The sequence below is a fragment of the Somniosus microcephalus genome, chromosome 4 (assembly GCF_052327205.1).
Source record: "Somniosus microcephalus isolate GS21.2 chromosome 4, FLI_Smic_1.0, whole genome shotgun sequence".
NCBI classification, from domain to species: Eukaryota; Metazoa; Chordata; class Chondrichthyes; order Squaliformes; family Somniosidae; genus Somniosus; species Somniosus microcephalus.
In genome coordinates this window covers 56,032,768-56,048,304 of record NC_140990.1, presented here as the reverse complement: position 1 = coordinate 56,048,304, position 15,537 = coordinate 56,032,768, and the positions used below count along the sequence as shown (strand labels likewise).

General features: G+C 46.4%; 1 pseudogene; it reads right to left on the bottom strand.

The window, feature by feature from the left end:
• Window positions 1–1,528: 1,528 nt before the first annotated feature.
• Window positions 1,529–15,537, bottom strand: part of LOC147118944 (uncharacterized) — a 62,384-nt pseudogene continuing 48,375 nt past the window's right edge.

The window sequence follows — 15,537 nt, the reverse complement described above, 5'->3', positions numbered from 1 at the left end:
TGTCCAGCCTCGATGGATGTGTTTAATCTGTTTCCGATTATGTATGCAGACTGTTTGATGGCCTTAACTATAGGCCTCATTGAATTTAGATCTGTCTCCAATTCGGTCTAATACATAATTCACAGTTCTGTCTGGGTCCCAAAACACAAAGTTCTCTTCACAGAAAGCCTGCAGCCTTAGTTTCGATTTCTCCCAAGCTGTCTGCGCTGCAGAATCCATTTTGGAATCCCGCAGGCTTTCTGCCACGAGGCACCGATGCCATCTTGGGTACCCTTTTTAATTTAAAGTGTCCACGCAGGGTCCCTTTTATTAATAACCTTCGGGGAGATGCACAAATTATGCAAATCTTACAGGCCATTGAATACAAAAACAAGGAAGTTACAATAAACCTTTACAAATCACTAGTTAGGAACATAGGACAGGAGGAGGCCATTCAGCCCCTCGAGCCTGTTCCGCCATTCAATGAGATCATGGCTGATCTGCGACCTAACTCCATACACCTGCCTTTGGCACATATCCCTTAATACCTTTGGGTAACAAAAACCTAGCAATCTCAGATTTAAAATTAACAATTGATCTCGCATCAATTGCCATTTGCAGAAGAGAGTTCCAAACTTCTACCACCCTTTGTGTGTAGAAGTGTTTCCTAATTTCACTCCTGAAAGGTCTGGCTCTAATTTTTAGACTATGCCCCCAATCCTAGAGTCCCCAATCAGCAGAAATTGTTTCTCTCTATCTATACTATCTATTCCCCTTAATATCCTGAAAACGTCGATCAGATCACACCTTAACCTTCTAAATTCGAGGGAATACAACCCTAATTTATATAATCTCTCCTCGTAACTTAACCCTTGGAGTCCGGGTATCATTCTGGTAAACCTACGCTGCACTCCCTCCAAGGCCAATATATCCTTCCTAAGGTGTGGTGCCCAGAACTGCTCACAGTACTCCAGGTGTGGTCTAACCAGGGTTTTGTACAGCTGTAGGGTTTTGGCCTCAGCTGGAGTCTTGTGTACAGTTCTGGGCATCACACTTTAGGAAGGATGTCAAGGCCTTGGAGAGGGTGCAGAGGAGGTTGACCAGGATGGTACCAGGGATGAGGGACTTCAGTTATGTGGAGAGTTTGGAGAAGCGGGGATTGTTACCCTTAGAGCAGAGAAGGTTAAGAGACCTAATAGAGGTGTTCAAAATGATGAGGGGTTTTGATCGAGCAAGTAGGGAGAAACTGTTCACTCTGGCAAGTGGGTCGGTAACCAAAGGTCACAGATTTAAAATAGTTGCTAAAAGAACTAGAGGGAAAGGAGGAGAATTGTTTTCACACAGAGGGTTGTTAAGATCTGGAACGCACCATCTGAAAGGATGCTGGAATCAGGTTCCACAGGAACTTTCAAACAGTAATTGGACATGTCCTTGAAGAGGACTAGTTTGCAGAGTTCTGGGGATAAAGCTGGGGTGTGGGACTAAATTGGACAGCTCTTTCAAAGAGCCGGCACAGACACGATGGGCCGAATCACCTCCTTCTGTGCTGTTAGATTCTATGATCAGTGTGAACACGCTGGTGTCTCTTAAGGTTCTTAGAGCTTTTAAAGCTCTTCCCACAGTCAGAACATTTAAAGGGTCTCTCGTCAGTGTGAACAAGCTGGTGTGACAGGAGGGTGGATGACACAGTGAATCCCTTCCCACACACGGAGCAGGTGAATGACCTCTCCCCAGTGTGGAGGAGCCGGTGTCTCTTCAGCTCCTCGGACCTTTTAAAGCTCTTCCCACAGTCAGAACATTTAAAGGGGTTCTCTCCAGTGTGAACTCGCTGATGTGCCAACAGGTTGGAGGACCGAGCAAATCCTTTCCCACACTCTGAGCAGACGAACGGCCTCTCCCCAGTGTGTAGGTGTTGGTGTCGCTTCAGCTCTCTGGAGCTTTTAAAGATGTTTCCACAGTCAGAACATTTAAAGGGTCTCTCGTCAGTGTGAACTCGCTGGTGTCTCTGCAGGTGGGATGATTCAGTGAATCCCTTCCCACATTCGGAGCAGGTGAATGGTCTCTCTCCAGTGTGGAGGCGCTGGTGTTTCTGCAGGTTGGATGACTGAGCAAATCCCTTCCCACATTCGGAGCAGGTGAATGGTCTCTCTCCAGTGTGGAGGCGCTGGTGTTTCTGCAGGTTGGATGACTGAGCGAATCCCTTCCCACATTCGGAGCAGGTGAATGGTCTCTCTCCAGTGTGGAGGCGCTGGTGTTTCTGCAGGTTGGATGACTGAGTGAATCCCTTCCCACAGTCAGAACAGTTAAACGGCCTCTCATCAGTGTGAACAAGCCAGTGTTGCTTCAGATCCTTGGCGCTTTTAAAGCTCTTCCCACACTCAGAACACTGAAATGGTCTCTCATCAGTGTGAACGCGCTGGTGTCCCTTCAGATCCTGCGGGCTTTTAAAGCTCTTCCCACAGTCAGAACACTGAAATGGTCTCTCGTCAGTGTGAACAAGCTGGTGTCCCTTCAGATCCCCGGGGCTTTTAAAGCTCTTCCCACAGTTAGAACACTGAAATGGTCTCTCATCAGTGTGAACAAGCTGGTGTGTTTGCAGGTGGGATGACTGAGCGAATCCCTTCCCACATTCGGAGCAGGTGAATGGTCTCTCTCCAGTGTGGAGGCGCTGGTGTTTCTGCAGGTTGGATGACTGAGCGAATCCCTTCCCACATTCGGAGCAGGTGAATGGTCTCTCTCCAGTGTGGAGGCGCTGGTGTTTCTGCAGGTTGGATGACTGAGCGAATCCCTTCCCACATTCGGAGCAGGTGAATGGTCTCTCTCCAGTGTGGAGGCGCTGGTGTTTCTGCAGGTTGGATGACTGAGTGAATCCCTTCCCACAGTCAGAACAGTTAAACGGCCTCTCATCAGTGTGAACAAGCCAGTGTTGCTTCAGATCCTTGGCGCTTTTAAAGCTCTTCCCACAGTCAGAACACTGAAATGGTCTCTCGTCAGTGTGAACAAGCTGGTGTCCCTTCAGATCCCCGGGGCTTTTAAAGCTCTTCCCACAGTTAGAACACTGAAATGGTCTCTCATCAGTGTGAACAAGCTGGTGTGTTTGCAGGTGGGATGAACAAACAAATCCCTTTCCACACAAGGAGCAGGTGAACGGACTGTCCCTGGTGTGACTGCGCCGTTGAACTTCCAATGCAGATGGGGAACTGAATCCCTTCCCGCCGTCCCCACCTTTACCCGGTTTCTCCCCGGTGTGACGGTGCACATGTCTCACCAGGTCAGGCGATCGGCTGAATCCACGTCCACACACCGGACACGTGTGCGGTTTATCATCGCTGCGATCGCTGCTTTCTCCTTCCATGTGCAAAGGCTGATGATATTCAGGTCCTGATAAATCGAGCGACCCTGTCAGATCTTGAAGTGATGTTTGGTCTGAGCTTCCCGCCAGTAACTGCTCCACTTCTATAACCCTGTAAATTGAGTTCAGAAAAGGATCAGAGGCAAACTGTTGTTCAACATTCCCCTTTCCGAACCTAGGGGCAGTGAAGCTGATTTTCAGGCCCCAGCTGCTGCACAGGTTGGTTGAAAGGATCAGCAGTAATGGCGGCTGTAATACCCACAAGCCCCCTGTGGTAAACCACTGTTATACCTGTCTGTGTCTGTATGTGTATTCCACTAGGTACAGGTCTGGACATGCCTCGGCTGACTCCTCCCACTATTCCAGGTATATAAGTGACTACCTCCCAGTCCCTTAGTATTCTGGACGGGTCGACCACTCGAGACAAGACCTTCATTCTTTAGTTAATAAAAGCCTGGTTGTTACTCGCTTAACCTCCGTCTTTTGAGTAATTGATGGCACATCACCCCCGCGCTCCAGAAAGCGCTCTGTTGACTCAGAGTCCCGCGCATGTGCTCATGGCCCCCGAGCTCTCCCTCCTGCTCCACAATCGCCCATCCCGATCGGTCCGCAACGCGCATGTTCAGCGCACAAAACCCCGTGGTTGGAACATCGGGCGCGCGTGCGGAGCCACAACATCTGGTACGTGTGCACGGCTCAGGTGGGGGCGAGTCGGTGTTTCGCCTCAGCCGCCAGGGAGGTGCGCATGTGCAGGACGACCCAACATTCTTCCTGTCAGCAATCACTCCCTCGTTTCTGTAATAAAAACAGAAACTGCTGGAAATACTCAGCAGGTCAGGCAGCATCTGTGGAGACAGAAACAGAGTTAACGTTTCAGGTCGATGACCTTTCGTCAGAACTGCTTGTTCTTTAGCGTCAGCTGTGACTCAGTTGGTAGCACTCTCGCCTCTGAGTCAGAAAGTTGTGGGTTCAAGTCCCAGCCCAGAGATTTGAGCACAAAAATCTAGGCTGACACTCCAGTGCAGTGCTGAGGGAGTGCGGCACTGTTGGAGGTGCCGATTTTTGGAGCAGACGTTAAACCGAGGCCCCGTCTGCTCTCTCAGGTGGATGTCAAAGATCCTATGGCTCGATTTCGAAGAAAAGCAAAGAGAGGGCATGAAAAAATATTGGCAAAGAAAACAAGTGGAGCCTATTAGGGACTATAAAGGTAACCTGTGTGTGGAAGTGGAAGACATGAATATGGTTCTTAATGAATACTTTGCGCCTGTTTTCACAAAAGAGAGGGACGATGCAGACATTGCAATCAGGGAGAAGGAGTGTTGCAGTGGGGAAAGAGTTAAACTGACATCGCTGGCAGTTTCACTGAATGGTGTAATAAAGACCATACTTTGCAGTAATAAGATTTTTCTAAGTTGCTGAATTGGCAGTGGAGATAACATAGCCAGACATGGAACCATAAGAGGCCGAGAGGATGTAAGTTCTGTTCTGGCAGGAAAGTAAAACAATGAGTTGGAAGTAAAAGAGGCCGAGAGAGGCAGAAAAGGAGGACAATGAGTCCCCCATCTGGCATAAACACAGGTCAGAGGTTTTACACACTGCTTGACATATACTTTTCCGATAATAAAGGCGGTACTTTAATGCAACGTGGCATAGGCAACCAATCAGTGAAGATGCATGCGGGCCACGGTCCAATCGGGTGGCAGGAATGAATTGTGCATGAGATGGCCATGTGTATTGTAATGTATAAAAATGTAGTGTTTGCTGTAACAATTTGGAAAGGTCTGGCTAAGACAGAGCAGACTGTTTCCCCACCGGTGCAATAAAGACAACGTGACGATCGATCTAAAACCTTGTGTCGAGTGTTGGTTTAAAATACTCCACAACAATTGACGTCACGAACAGGATTCGAACCTGTGCGGGGATAGACAGTACACATGGACCAGGGTCCCGCAGGGGTTCCACAACAGTCCAAATATATTCCACCGTGTACTGAGTCAAGCCTTAGACAGGTTAGACCTATCAAAGTACCAGAGCGCCCTACTCCAATATGTTGATGACATAATGATTGCATCAGAGGATGCCAAAGGACACATGGGAGCATTACTAGCCACCCTCCAGACACTTAAGAAAGCTGGCTTTAAATTGAACCCCCCAAAAAAAGGCACAGGTTGGACTGTCCAAAGTAAAGTATCTGGGGCACGAAATGAGCCAGGGGTATAAGGCACCCCCGCAGGAAGGAAAGGCAGCCATAAAAGACATGCCAAGGCCAGTGACCGTCCGGGGAGTGAGGAAAGTGTTGGGACTATTTAACTACTGCAGGAATTTTATATCAGACTTTGCAGGGAAAGCAGAGCCGATTCAATGGTTAGTTAAAGGGGGAGACCCGCCACTGATAAGATAGAATGGGAATCGGAGCAGGACGAGGCTTATGCAAAATTAAAAGCAGCCCTGACATCTGCACCCGCACTAGGATTGCCAAATATAGTCAAACCATTTCATATATACATCGTATAGACGGGAACTTCTATAACGTTGCAGTCACCCAAGAGTACGGGGGAGATATGAGACCAATTGCCTATTACTCCACCCAACAAACCCCCGTGGCTAAAGGAATAGCGAGATGCGTGGCGGCCCTCGACTGCGCCACATGGGCGGTGCGGATATGCGAGCCCGTCACTATGTCAGGACAGCTGATATTACACACGCAACACACAGTGTGGACCTGCTAAACACAGGCAAAATGAAGGCTGTATCAGACAGAAGGAGGGCAGCTTGGGAAGCAGTATTGATACCCAAGGACAGATCAGTCCAGATTATAAGGGAACATAGCATTCCCTCTGCGGGGTTGACTCTATCAGAGGGTGAGGCACACGTGTCAGTTAGTAATCGAAGAAGAGGTCAGAGGAACCGGATCAGAATCGCCCCTTGAAAATCCCGAAAACACCTTTTATGTAGACGGTTCTCACCGATACATAAATGGGGAGCCGCACATGGTTGGGCAGTAGTATCCGAGAACGGAGAAATAGTCGCAAAGGGAGGGCTTGAAGGAGGAACCTCAGCGCAGGTAGCAGAACCAGTGGCTCTCACGGAAGCATTGAAATTGGCAAAGGGAAAACGAGTAAATATATACACAGATAGTGGGTATGCGTTTGGGGTAGTGCGTGATTATATGATAGCGTGGAATAGGAGAGGATATGTAACCTCCGGAGGAGGACAAATACAGCATGAGGAGGTAGTGAGAGACCTAGTAGAAGCGGTAAAAGGAGCAGAAGAGGTAGCAGTGATTAAAATAAAGGCACACCGCAAGATAGTGAGCGAGCAACAAAAAGGAAATATGCTAGCTGATCAGGCAGCAAGAGCAGCAGGTAGAATAACAGCAGAGGAAGTGAACATTAAAAGAATCCAAGAGGAGACCGAAATGGAGGAGCAGGAGCAGTGGACAAAGAGAGGCGCAGCCAAAGGTAGAGATGGAATATGGAAAAAGGATCACAGGGTGACCGGACTGACACCATATGAACACAGGGCTGGACAAGCAATGTGTCTGCCAGAAGGAGTAGCATCTGGTAGCGAGGGACTAGGACCCTTAAAAGTTAAAATTAGGAAATACATACAAACATTGGATAATCAATTGAAGGAGCTCAAACAAGAAGTTAAAGAACAACAGTAACAGAGCATTTGGATAAACATAATTTAATAGGACAGAGTCAGCATGGTTTTATAAAGGGGAAGTCATGTTTGACAAATTTGCTCGAATTCTTTGAGGATGTAACATACAGGGTGGATAAAGGGGAACCAGTGGATGTAGTGTATTTGGACTTCCAAAAGGCATTTGACAAAGTTCCACACAAAAGATTACTGATCAAGATAAAAAATCACGGGATTGGCGGTAATATACTGGCATGGGTGGAAGATTGGCTATCGAACAGAAAACAAAGAGTTGGGATAAATGGTTCGTTCTCGGGCTGGCAATCTAACTAGTGGTGTTCCGCAGGGGTCAGTGCTGGGACCCCAACTCTTTACAATCTATATTAACGATTTGGAGGAAGGGACCGAGTGCAACATATCCAAGTTTGCCGACGATACAAAGATGGGAGGGAAAGCAGTGAGTGAGGAGGACATAAAAAACCTGCAAAAGGACATAGACAGGCTAAGTGAGTGGGCAGAGATTTGGCAGATGGAATATAATGTTGGAAAGTGTGAGGTTATGCACTTTGGCAGAAAAAATCAAAGAGCAAGTTATTATCTAAATGGAGAGAAACTGCAAAGTGCTACAGTACAAAGGGATCTGGGGGTCCTGGTGCATGAAACACAAAAAGTTAGTATGCAGGTGCAGCAGGTGATCAGGAAGGCCAATGGAATCTTGGCTTTTATTGCAAGGGGGATGGAGTATAAAAACAGGGAAGTCTTGCTGCAGTTATACAGGGTATTGGTGAGGCCATACCTGGAATACTGCGTGCAGTTTTGGTTTCCATATTTAAGAAAAGATATACTTGCTCTCGAGGCGGTTCAGAGAAGGTTCACTCGGTTGATTCCGGAGATGAGGGGGTTGACGTATGAGGAAAGGTTGAGTAGGTTGGGACTCTACTCATTGGAGTTCAGAAGAATGAGAGGCGATCTTATCGAAACATTTAAGATAGTGAGGGGGCTTGATCGGGTGGATGCGGGGAGGATGTTTCCACTGATGGGTGAGACTAGAACTAGGGGGCATAATCTAAGAATAAGGGGCTGCCCTTTCAAAACTGAGATGAGGAGAAACTTCTTCACTCAGAGGATAGTAAATCTATGGAATTTGCTACCCCAGAGAGCTGCGGAAGCTGCAACATTAAATAAATTTAAAATGGAGATAGAGTTTCCTAGCAGATAAGGGAATTAGGGGTTACGGGGAGAGGGCAGGGAAGTGGACGTGAGTCTAGATTCGGATCAGCCATGATCCTATTGAATGGCGGAGCAGGCCCGAGGGGCCGTATGGCCTACTCCTGCTCCTACTTCTTATGTTCTTATGTAACAAGACATCAGAGATAAAAATACACAAAAGCAGGTGGCCTCGGAGACCCTACCCAAAGTGGGCGAGCGGGTATTTGTTAAAATATTGCCAGAGATCGGGATTCTCACCTAGATGGACCGGACCATTTGAGGTTATGACCAGTGATACGTGCACATGTATAGATGAGGGGAAAGGGTAGATGGAAACATTGGACCCAATTAAAATGGTACAACAATAACCCATCTGATCTTAAATCCCACAGGAACAATGGAATAAACACCGGAGATAAACTAACCTCTGGTGACGACCAGGCTTCTGCTTAATTTACAGGGAAACTTCACCATGAAGGTGGGATTACTGCTGGGACACGAAATAAGCAAAGGGACATCCCACATTACACGACAAGTACATGATGAAGAAGCACCATGTTTTAATGGAACAATCACATTCGGAGTCTCATCCATGGCTCCCAATACACAGAAAGAAGAGACAAGCGAACCGAGGATGCTACAATGTCCAGATATGAAACCTGGACCCATGAATGGACTAGTATTATTTACCGAGGGAGAACAATTGTATGGTAACGTGAGACATGAAATTGTACTGGTGCTAATGAACTTAACCATGTTACAATGGCCAGGATATTGTGAAAGGTTTACTAAAACTAGAGAATTGTATGGATATATGATGAAGAATGTAATTAACCAAGCTGCTGTTGCGACAGGGGCGACTAATTTTAGGGGATATGCTGCATTCCACCAAAGGATTAAGAGGAGCTTAGGAACCGATATACTCACGGGAATAAACGCGGGGACATCATTCATTAATGCCCTAGATATACAAGGAGTCCAAAGTAGTGTGGAACGACTACAAAGGGTAATACAACAGATTTTAGAGAAGGAAACTGGTTTGGTTCGACAAGGATCAGAGTTGGAAGAACACACGATAAGGAAATTACTCGAGGGAATCAAGGTTATAGAGGACCATGCCAGCATTATCAACAAACTAAACCATAGAGATGAGGAACAGGCAAAAGACGGGGTAGGGAGAGGCTTGTGTCATGCCTATGGCCAATGGATCACCGGACAGTTAAAACATAATCTGGCACAGATACAGTGAGGTGAGGTACCAGACTGGATTAACAGCACACAGCTCTATGGCCTGAGCCAGAATCCAGTCCCTCAGTGCTTGTACCCTCAAAGGGATGACCAGAGTATATCCAGTGATACAAAAATGTAAAGCAGAAGTGACAGCAATGGTAGGCATGGTACTCCTGATACCAGTGGTGGGACTAGGCATGACTCCATACCCACAGTACCAGGTAACAAACATAGGCATAGTGATGGGTGAGACATACCTCCAATACTATCCAATTGATACCTATGCCATCAGAAAGAATGGTACTATGAGAGGAGTCTCCCTAAATGGATGCCACGGGAAAGGCATGTTTACGATATGCCCACATCCGGTAGGAGAAGGCCCTAAGGATGAGTGCGGCTATAATAAGACAGAGGGGTGTGTGTTGGAATTATCACATGTTGATCACCATCACACCCACTCGGGATATAGAGGCGAAGGGGAGTATTGTATAGCCACCACAGAGACTGAGTACCAATATAGTAACCTTGTATGTGCAATCACAATGCCTAACTTTTGCTTTATGCCAAAGTTCCCTGTGACAATTGGACACACCAGATTGGTGTATGTACATTCAAGGGAGGAGATAAAACTAAATGTGCCAGATAGTCTAAAGGACGAGCTGGTCAATTAGGAAGATCCGGCAGGGGTCCCAATACCCCGCCTGCAAGAGGATCTGCAAGAAATGAAAGAGGATTTAAGTAAGATGGTGAAACAATACATAGTGTTGCAAAGGGATCTTGGGGAATTAGAAAGGGACATAGAGGTAGAGCTACAGGAAGTCCTGTGGTATGAGAAGCTGTGGGATTGGGGAGTGAATGTCAACATACACCCATGGATCCGCATCATTTCTCATATATTAGTGATAGTACAGTTAGTCATGGCTATAGAATGGGGAATAGCAGCATGCACCGCTTGTAAAAAGAAACGGACCAAACAAAGAGCTAAAGCGAGTCGGAAAACACAAGTTTGCTCTAAACATGATGGGTATGCAGGGCCTCCCGAACCAGCGCCTGATCACCGCATGGGGCAGGAGGCACAACGATGCTTATACATGTGGTTTAACTTGGGCAAGGGCCAAGTACCAAAAGGGGGGATTGCAGTGGGGAAGGAGTTAAACGGACATCGCTGGCAGTTTCACTGAATGGTGTAATAAAGACGATAATCTAATGGGCTTTTTGCAGTAGTAAGCTTTTTCTAAGTTGATAACATAGTCGGATGTAGAAACCATAAGAGACCTAAGAGGATGTAAGTTCTGTTCTGGCAGGAAAGTAAAACAATGAGTTGGAAGTAAAGAGGCCTAGAGAGGCAGGAAAGGAGGACAATGAGTCAGAAATACAATGTTGATGAGACACATTTGGCATAAACAAAGGTCAGAGGTGCAACAACAGCTTGTGGGATAACAGACATATACTTTTCAGATAATAAAGGCGGTGCTTAATGTAACGTGGCATAGGCAACCAATCAGTGAAGATGCATGTGGGCCGGGATCCAATCGGGTGGCAGGAATGAATTGTGCATGAGATGGCCATGTGTATTGTAATGTGTAAAAATGTAGTGTTTGCTGTACCAATTTGGAAAGGTCTGGCTAAGACAGAGCAGACTGTTTCCCCACCGGTGCAATAAAGACAACTTGACTATCGATCTAAAACCTTGTGTCGAGTGTTGGTTTAAAATACTCCACAACAGTGTAGTCACGGACAAATTATTCTAAAGAGCTTTTAAAAGCTACAAGATACGGGACTGAAGACGTTCCTCAAACGGAGGGGGGACAAATCCCAGGGACATGATGGTTTCCATCCGAGGATTCTGAGGGAAGCCAGGGGAAGGAATAACGGAGGGTCCCCAATATAAATTGGCTGGCGCCTTTCCCTACATTACAACAGCGACAGCAATTCAAAATCAATGAATTGGCCGTGAAGCGCTTTGGGCATCCTGGGGTCGTGAAGGGCGGTGAATAAATGCACTCTTGCCTCTGAGTCAGAGGTTGTGGGTTCCAGTCCCACTCCAGAGACTTGAGAGCAAAAATCCAGGCTGACACTACAGTGCAGTGCTGAGGGAGTGCTGCACTGTTGGAGGTGCCGTCTTTCAGATGAGATGTTAAACCGACGCCTCGTCTGTTCTCTTGGGTGGACGTAAATGATCCCACGGCACTATTTCGAAGATGATTAGGGGAATTATCCCCGGTGTCCTGGCCAATATCTATCCCTCAAATCAACATCACTAAAAAAAACAGATTATCTAGTCATCATCACATTGCATAGAAACATAGAAAAATAGGAGCAGGAGTTGGCCATTCGGCCCTTCGAGCCTGCTCTGCCATTCAATATGATCATGGCTGATCCTCTATCTCAATACCATATTCCCGCTCTCTCCCCATACCACTTGATGCCATTTGTGTCTAGAAATCTATCTATCTCCTTCTGTGGTAGAGAATTCCACAGGTTCACCGCCCTCTGAGTGAAGAAATTTCTTCTCATCTCAGTCCTAAATGTCCTAAATATCCTGGGACTGTGACCCCTCGTTCTAGACCCCCAGCCAGGGGAAACATCCTCCAGTCTGTCTGCCCTGTCAGAATTTTATACGTTTCAATGAGATTCTCTCTCATTCTTCTAAACTCTAGTGAATACAGGCCTGGTCGACCCAATCTCTCCTCATACGACAGTCCTGCCATCCCAGGAATCAGTCTGGTGAACCTTCGCTGCACTCCCTCTATGGCAAGTACATCCTTTCTTAGGTAAGGAGACCAAAACTGCACACAGTACTCCAGGTGTGGTCTCACCAAGGCCCTGTATAACTGCAGTAAGACATCCTTGCTCCTGTACTCAAATCCTCTTGCAATGAAGGCCAACATACCATTTGCCTTCCTAACTGCTTGCTGCACCTGCATGTTTGTTTTCAGTGACTGGTGTACAGGGACACCCAGGTCCCTTTGTACATCAACATTTCCCAATCTATCATTATTTAAATAATACTCTGCCTTTCTGTTTTTTCTACCGAAGTGGATAACTTCACATTTATCCATGTTATACTGCATCTGTCATGTATTTGCCCACTCACTCAACTTGTCTAAATCGCCTTGAAGCCTCTTTGCATCCTCCTCACAACTCACAATCCCACCCAGTTTCGTGTCATCAGCAAACATGGAAATATTACATTTGGTTCCCTCATCCAAATCATTGATCTATATTGTGAATAGCTGGGGCCCAAGCCCTGATCCCTGCGGTATCCCACTAGTCACCACCTGTCACCCTGAAAAAGACCCATTTATTCCTACTCTCTGTTTCCTGTCTGTTAACCAATTTTTAATCCATGCCAGTATATTACCCCCAATCCCATGAGCTTTCATTTTGCACACTAACCTCTTATGTGGGACTTTATCAAAGGCCTTCTGAAAGTCCAAATACACCACATCCACTGGTTCTCCCTTATCTATTCTACCAGTTACATCCTCAAAAAACTCCAGTAGGTTTGTCAAACATGATTTCCCTTTCATAAATCCAGGTTGACTCTGTCTAATCCCGTTGATATTTTCTAAGTGTCCTGTTATCACATCCTTTATAATCGAGTCTAGCATTTTCCCTACTACTGATGTTAGGCTAATAGTGGGGTTACATTTGCCACCCTCCAATCTGCAGGAACTGTTCCATAATCTATAGAATTTTGGAATTGCTGTTTGTGGGAGCTTGCTGAGCGCAAATTGGCTGCCGCTTTTCCTACATTACAACAGTGACTCCACTTCATTGGCTGTAAAGCGCTTTGGGACGTCCGATGGTCGTGAAAGGTGCTATATAAATGCAAGTCTTTCTTTTCTTTCTTTAAGTTCTTTGTTTCTCTTTTTCACTCCATTTTGACCCAGACTGTCTAGCAATGGAGGGGTTATCATAGAATCACAGAAATTTAGGGCACAGAAGGAGGCCATTCGGCCCATCGTGCCTGAGCCGGCCGAAAAACAGCTTTCCAGCCTAATCTCACTTTCCAGCTCTTGGTCCGTAGCCCTGCAGGTTACCGCACTTCATGTACTTTTTAACTGAGATGAGGGTTTCTGCCTCTACCACCCTTTCAGGCGGAAAGTTCCAGACCCCGACCACCCTCCGAGTGAAAAAAGTTCTCCTCAACTCCCCTGTAATCCTTCTACCAATTACTTTAAATCTATGGCCCCTGGTTATTGACCTCGCTGCTAAGGAAAATAGGTCCCTCCTACCCACTCTATCCAGGCCCCTCATAATTTTATACACCTCAATCAAGTCTCCCTCAGTCTCCTCTGCTCCAAAGAGCAGTTAGTAACAGAGATTGGAGAAGTTGGATTTACAAAGGGTTTACAGACGTTGGATTTACAAAAGGTAAATCATGCTTGACTAATCTACTGGAATTTTTTAAGATGTAACTGGTAAAATAGATTAGTGAGAACCAGTGGATGTGGTATATTTGGACTTTCAGAAGGCTTTCGATAAGGTCCCGCATAAGAGATTAGCGTGTAAAGTTAAGGCACATGGGATTGGGGGCAAGGTACTGACTTGGATAGAGAACTGGTTGGTAGACAGGAAGCAAAGAGTTGGAATAAACGGGTCTTTTTCCGAGTGGCAGGCAGTGACTAATGGGGTATAGCAGGGATCGGTCCTAGGACCCCAGCTATTCACAATATATATTAATGATCCAGACAAGGGAACTAGATGTAATATCTCCAAAGTTGCAGACGACACAAAGCTGGGTGGGCATGTGTGCTGTGAGGAGGATGTCGAGAAACTCCAGGATGATTTGGACAGGTTAGGTGATTGGGCAGAAGCATGGCAGATGCAATATAACGTGGATAAATGTGAGGTTATCCACTTTGGTGGCAAAAACAGGAAGGCAGATTATCTGAATGGCAATAGATTGGGAGAAGGGGAAGTGCAACGAGACCTGGGTGTCCTTGTGCACCAGTCGCTGAAGGTAAGCATGCAGGTGCAGCAGGCGGTTAAGAAGGCAAATGGTATGTTGGACTTCGTAGCGCGAGGGTTTGAGTACAGGAACAAGGATGTCTTGCTGCAGTTATACAGGGCCTTGGTGAGACCACATCTGGAGTATTGTGTGCAGTTTTGGTCACCTTATCTGAGGAAGGATGTTCTTGCCATGGAAGGAGTTCAGCGAAGATTCACCAGGCTGATACCTGGGATGGCAGGAATGACGTATGAGGAGAGATTACATAAACATAACATAAGAACATAAGAAGTAGGAGCAGGAGTAGGTCATACGGCCCCTCGGGCCTGCTCCGCCATTCAATAGGATCATGGCTGATCCGAATCTAGACTCACGTCCACTTCCCTGCCCTCTCCCCGTAACCCCTAATTGCCTTATCTGCTAGGAAACTGTCTATCTCTGTTTTAAATTTATTTAATGTTGCAGCTTCCACAGCTCTCTGGGGTAGCAAATTCCATAGATTTACTATCCTCTGAGTGAAGAATTTTCTCCTCATCTCAGTTTTGAAAGGGCAGCCCCTTATTCTAAGATTATGCCCCCTAGTTCTAGTCTCACCCATCAGTGGAAACATTCTCCCCACATCCACCTGATCAAGACCCCTCACAATCTTATATGTTTCGATAAGATCGCCTCTCATTCTTCTGAATTCCAATGAGTAGAGTCCCAGCCTACTCAACCTTTCCTCATACGTCAACCCCCTCATCTCCGGAATCAACCGAGTGAACCTTCTCTGAACCGCCTCGAGAGCAAGTATATCTTTTCTTAAATATGGAAACCAAAACTGCACGCAGTATTCCAGGTGTGGCCTCACCAATACCCTGTATAACTGCAGCAAGACTTCCCTGTTTTTATACTCCATCCCCCTTGCAATAAAAGCCAAGATTCCATTGGCCTTCCTGATCACCTGCTGCACCTGCATACTAACTTTTTGTGTTTCATGCACCAGGACCCCCAGATCCCTTTGTACTGTAGCACTTTGCAGTTTCTCTCCATTTAGATAATAACTTGCTCTTTGATTTTTTCTGCCAAAGTGCATAACCTCACACTTTCCAACATTATATTGCATCTGCCAAATCTCTGCCCACTCACTTAGCCTGTCTATGTCCTTCTGCAGGTTTTTTATGTC